Consider the following 6,743-nt stretch of genomic DNA (forward strand, 5'->3'; position numbering starts at 1 on the left):
ATTCTGCGTTATAGTATGCCATGCCGGTGCTGCATTCAGGAATTGCGAATGTACCACACTTGCCAGATACGCCTTTAGGAGGGTTTGGGACCCCTGATATTCGGCATGAGACTAGTCAATGCCGATATCATCTTCTGCGCTTTAACAACAGTTTTGTCAATATGTACCCCGAACGTCAGTTTGAGTCCAGCCATACACCAAGATACTTAATGGCACTACTTGGATTAACTATTGTTTGCTCTACATTAAAATATAGTCTAGCTATTTTTGTCTTGGTCGTTAGTAGAACTGCTTCAATTTTATGAGGTGCAAGTTGAAGGTTTTGCCTCCTCACCCACTTTGTTGCTCGCATTAGTCCGGTGTCGGCCAAATTCATCAAGGATTCCTCACTACTAGCTGTTACAACTTACAACTATGACGATGTTGTCTGCAAAACCAACGAGTGTAATTCCATCCGGCATGCGTGTCTCTTGCAAACTATCATACAGAATGTTACACAAGGTTGGGCCAAGGACCAATCCTTGAGGAACACCAATCGAAAAATAAAATCGAAGAGAAGTCAGAGATAAATTGGGAAATATTTTTAATTTTCTAGATAAACAAATTTCAAAACCAAATTATTAAGTATAGTATGAAAGAAATTAACAGGTGATTCACTATGCAAGAAGTAACTTATATTATATTTCATATTTTTGGCACTGATCTAATTTTTTTTGCAAGCATTATGTTCAAGTTAATCGTATAGCAACTGAATGCCGCCATACAGTTGAACTCTACGCACCAACCCAATTCAACCCATTTTCGAGCTGTTTCCTTCGCCAATAGAATTGCCCACTTATTGAGCATTTTTTTCAGAAAAAAAAAACGAGATATGGTATGGTCACTTCCTGTTTCACCGGAAATGACTACAACTTTTGATTTTTAAATGACATCCTCGATATTTTTTTACTTTATTCGATAGAAAATGACACTCTGAATAGAATGACATATCATATGTCACCTTTTAACATTTTCGCATATATGGTTTATTTGAAATTGTAACATGCGGTTCATAACGACAATTTGACTCAAAATGTCAAGTGTGTGGTATCAAATTCTTCATATAAAAATGCTTTTTCGAATATGCGAATGAGCCACCCTTATTCCGTTTGAAAAAAATGAGAAGGTATGATAAAAAATACGATTTGGGCATCTTTTTACCAGCCAGGACAAGACACGAAAAACATTAAACGATTAAATCTATTTTTCCAAGGCTCCTTGATTAAAAATTAGTGTTTTTAACACAGCCATGGCACTCTAGATTGAAATTTAAAATACGATTTTCTTTTAAGCGAAAATGCCAAAAGTCGACATATACCATTCTATTCAGAGCGTCAATTTCTATCGAATAAAGTAAAAATATACCGACAGTGCCATTTAAAAATCAAAATTTGTAGTCATTTCCGGTGAAACAGGAAGTGAATAAAAACAATTGAGTACGTCAATCAATCCTAATTTATGCATATAGTAACATACTAAATCTCGTTTTTTATCTGAAAAAATAAAAAAGTTATAGGGGGTGAGCCACTTTTGAGACGCACCCGGTATAATATATTTATCTATCTACCTTATATTTCTATCTAACATTTGTACCTTATATTTTTCTTATTTACTTTTTTACTAATTTAACTTGCCAATACTAAAAACTTCAATACCCAAGTATTTTAAATATGTAACAAAGTATTTAATTATATACATTCACTTAGTAGGTAAGAGACAAGGTATAGACTAAACCCAAGCTTAGCTTCGTAAACTAATTGCTAATTTTCTACCTTAGTCGCAAAGATTCCACTCGATAAGAAAGTTCAAAACTTTCTAGAAAAATGACTATAAATTGGGAAAGTTCACTAGTAAGCTAGTTAACTAAAACTTTAACTATTTAATGAAATATAATGAATTTAAATGCATCTAATACCAAAGATTAACTGCAATATTTTTAGTATAAATATGTACGTATTACAATATTTAGTAGTAAAAATACAGTGTCACAGATAAAGACCGCATCATATGGGATTTTTTATTTGTTGATTTAGGCCAAAGTTGACTTTCCTTTTTGAAGTTGAGTTCAAAACCTCGAGTGGTCATAATGTCCACTCCGAGAATAACTTCGATGTCTGTCGCCGCTAAAAAAACTCACTGTTCAAAACAGGTACTTCCAATAACAAAATTAAGGTACTATCCTTATGAAATCGGTCCTTAATGAAATCCAATTGCCATAAAGACTTCCCAGCACTGTCTATAAACGCATCCTTTCCTTCTTCGGTCACGTCAACAGGAGCGGGCATATGGAGAGACTTGTAGTGCAGGGAAGACCTGGGGGATCCCGTCGCCGAGGCAGATCGCCAACCAGGTGGGTGGACATGGTTGAAAAACTTATGAATACTAACCTAGAGGGTGCCGTTCGAAGAACAGAGAGCAGGGAAAATTGGCGAAGGGCGATGCGTGCGGCCGTCAGGTCCTTAGAGCCAGAACCAGAGCCACTACAGCCTGGGCATACGAGGCTTTGGGCCTTAAGCTAAACATCGACAAAACCAAAATGTGCACTCCCCATTCGGAATTCAATTATCTCGGCAATTATCAGTTTGATTTTGGAAAAGGCCAATATCGACTCTGAAATTCAGCACAGAATTAAGAACTCCAGAATGTTCTTGAGGACAGCGCCTCAAGAGCATTCTGGAAATTAAAAAACAGAGGTTTTCTGAAATCATGACTTGAATACAAAAACGAAACTTGCAGTGTACCAAGCAATTATAATCCTCGCCATGTTATATGGGAACGAAACCTGGGTGCCGTACCGCTGACACATGAACGCATTAAACAAGTTGCAACAGAGACACCTTAGACAACTCTTAAGAATCCGATGGTTCCATCATGTCTCAAACGTATCGGTCCTTGAAAAAGCCAATTACGAGAGTATTGAAGTCATAGTTACAAAATCCCGCTTAAGATGGGCTGCAAAAATCTCTGCTTTACGGTGAGCTTGTAGACGGTAATAGGAAGCCGGGTGGACAACTCAAAAGGTACAAGGACATTTTCCACGAAAACTTAAAGGGAATTAATATGCAGAATGAGTAGGAAGAAGCCCCTCACAATTGAACCTAATGGAGAAAAATTGTAAACTCAGTTAAGAGCGACAACCAAAAAGTAAAGAGGCAATAAAGCAATGATATTTTTAAATGTCCGGAGTGCGGTAGGCAGATAACATCACGTATCGGGCTTTTCAGTCACAGAAAAGCTCATGAAAGAAAACGCCTTGCGTGACCATCTTCTAATGCGTATCAAATACTCGTCAGCGAGTAATGGGAGTATATGTATATACATAATCATTGAAATTGTCTCTTATACAGTATGGTCAAAATATTCTATATATTGTATAATTATATAACTTTGTAGAACGACGAAAAGAGCTATACTGAATACCTGACTAAATTGACCTCTTATTTTTCTCTTAGAGGCTATCCGTTCTTTCATTATAAATGTTGCATTGTTAAAGTCTATTCTGTAGCCTGTATCCCATAAAAGTTGACAAAGTTTAGATTTGCGGAACTGCTCTTTCTAAATAATCTTTATGTTTTTAACTGGAACTTTTATAGGTCTAGATGTTTTAATTCTAACATTTCTGTTTCAGATGGCGAAATACTCAGGCTTTATTCGAGAAATGAACCAACCACAAAGGTATAGACATTATTTAATATTTACTTTGTTTAACAAATCGTATAAGTGATTCAAAATATGTACTAGCAATACATAATTCAATCAACCGCTAAAGGAATTTTAAATCTAATGCAATTTAAGGAGAGTTCGACGGGGTGAGAACCAAAGCAGTCCTTTTCTCGCCGATCTCGGAAATAATTTTGTTTAGATTTTTCGAACGGATTAAGATGAGAATAAGCAAACAACATTAATTTTTAATTAGTTTATTTGCCAAGCCGGTCGGGTAATTTTCCGAAACTTAATTTAACGTGAAGTAAATTATTCAATTAAGTAGAAATATGCGTAAATTTCTTATCCTTTTTCGAAAACTTTAAAACATCGGGAATATTAAGTTTACATATTACTATCGAGGCAAGTTTTAGAGTACGAATAAAATAAAGAATATTACAGAGTCCGGCAATAGTGCGTCGGGCATTTGTAACTCCTAAAATAAAAAACTCGAGAATTTTGTTTAAATGTAAACCCAAAGTATGTACGAGGATGTATTTCAGGAAAATATTTTAACTTCTATAGGGTGGCTCAAAAAAGTGTGAGTGGATCGGAATGATTTTTTTTAAATGGAACACCCTGTATATTATTGCATTTTTGGCTTCCTTTCAGATCGCTTTATATAATCCTAAGATATGAGTAAACATATTTCAATAGTTTCAGAGATATTAATAAATAAATACAAATTTTATATTTTTTAGCCTTTCTTAAAAAAAAATATTAATAATACAAGAACTGTCCTGAAATCAAAACTATTTTAGGTAGTTACTTTAGATGGTCTGTACTTACTTTGCTATAAATATGGAAATCGTAAATCATACAGGATGTTCAGAATTCTACGCCAAATTTTCTAAAATATAAAATAATTTTTCTTGGTTTTTTTAAATGGAACACTCTGCATATTATTTTTTCAATAGATGGAGAATTAAAAAATGAACATTTTTTGTATTTAGAGTATTTTAAAATTTTTAACTGTTTTGCAGATATTCTTGATTTTATATTTCATATGGCATTTTCCACAGTAAATTTTTATCAAAGCCACCCAATTATTTTTCTCCCGTATTTTACCATTGTAAGCGCCATATGAAATAATACTGCGTGTATCTGCAAAACTATTAAAAATTTTGAAATACTTTAAATACAAAAAATGTTAATTTTTTAGCTCTCCGTCTAATAAAAAAATAACATACAGGGTGTTCCATTTAAAAAAACAAAGAAAATATATTTTATATTTTAGAAAGTTTGGCGTAGAATATCGAACATCATGTATGATTTACGATCATCATATTTATAGCAAAGTAAGAACAGACCATCTAAAGTAAATACCTAATATAGTTTTGATTTCAGAACAGTTCTTGTATTTTTAATATTTTTTTAAGAAGGTCTGAAAAATATATATTTTTGATTTATTTTTTAATATATCTCAAACTATGGAAATATATCTACTATATAGATATATATATATCTATATTATGTAAAGTGATCTAAAAGGAAGCCAAAAATGCAATAATATACAGGGTAAAAAAATACATTTAAAAAACATACATTAAAAAACATACATTTAAAAAAATATATCCAGATCTACTCACACTTTTTTGAGCCACCCTATAGAAGTTAAAATATTTTCCTGAAATACATCCTCGTACATACTTTGGGTTTACATTTAAACAAAATTCTCGAGTTTTTTATTTTAAGAGTTGCAAATGCCCGACGCACTATTGCCGGACTCTAAAATATTTTCCTGAAATACATCTTGGTACATACTTTAGATTTGCACTTATACAAAATTCTCAAGTTTTTTATTCTAGGAGCTACAGATGCCCGACGCACTATTGCCGGACCCTGTATATCCCCGAAAATTCCCATTTTACTCATAAGGCTGTCGGGTAGGGTGGGTCAAAAAAGTCGATAATGTTTTTGTTCACATTATACTCTGAAAAAAAGGTTGGTAGACATCCCAAAAAATTCTCTCCAAGTATGAGCTCTTAATTTTAATAGGAAGATCAGCTTTTTTTCAGTTTTCTATTTTTTCCTTATTATTAAAATAAAAAAATTCATATCTTGGTATCTACTGTTTGGAAAAAAAAATCGTATGTTTACAGGAATTTAAATTCTCTACTAAAAATGTGTCTTACAATTTGTTTAAACCTCACCGTTCGAAAGTTATTAAAAGGTTGAAGTTATTGAAGGTTGGTTATTTTAAGGCAGTTTTCTTTTTTCTTATGAATTTTATAACTCGTTAACAAAAAAATATTATGGTACGCGCAACTAATGATTTTGTAGAAAATTCACTGCTCTACATAAATGGTTTCTTATGATTAGTCGTTTAAATTAACCGTTTAATGGATATTCATCGTCAAATTTCAATGCACAATAATTTTAACAGTTTTTGATTCATAATTCGAACAATTCCAATCCAATTATATTTCAGTTGATAATTAAATACAAAAAACTTTTTTTATAAAATTTATTTTTCTTCTGGACCACTACTTTTTATATTAAAGTTGTCACAAAAACGTTATTTACTCGAAATTTAATGATTCATTGACTCTAAGTTAGAAAAAATGCAATAATTTTTTGTTTCAATATACCCAAACATGCTTAGAACCTGAAAAAAAACTAGAAAAAAAGTTTAAAACATTTCTTTGTTCATAGGGGCTCAAATTTGTACAAATTTTTCCGAAACTCATAAAATAAATTGGAATTGTTCGAATTATTAATCAAAAACTGTTAAAATTATTGTGCATTGAAGTTTAACGATGAATATCTTTTAAACCGTTAATTTAATCTACTAATCAGAAGAATTACCGCAGGACTGGCTAAGGTCGACATTTATACCTATTCCTAAAAAAACTGGTGCAAAAATATGTGATGAGTTTCGTTTAATAAGTCTGATGAGTCAAGTCCTAAAGCTGTTTTTAAAGGTTCTGCATAATCGAATCCGAAGAAAATGTGACCTAGACATAAGTGAACAGCAAATGGGATTTCGCGAGGGACTGGGG

Source organism: Sitophilus oryzae, unplaced genomic scaffold (assembly GCF_002938485.1).
Source record: "Sitophilus oryzae breed Bouriz unplaced genomic scaffold, Soryzae_2.0 scaffold_1805_pilon_pilon, whole genome shotgun sequence".
Classification (NCBI taxonomy): Eukaryota; Metazoa; Arthropoda; class Insecta; order Coleoptera; family Curculionidae; genus Sitophilus; species Sitophilus oryzae.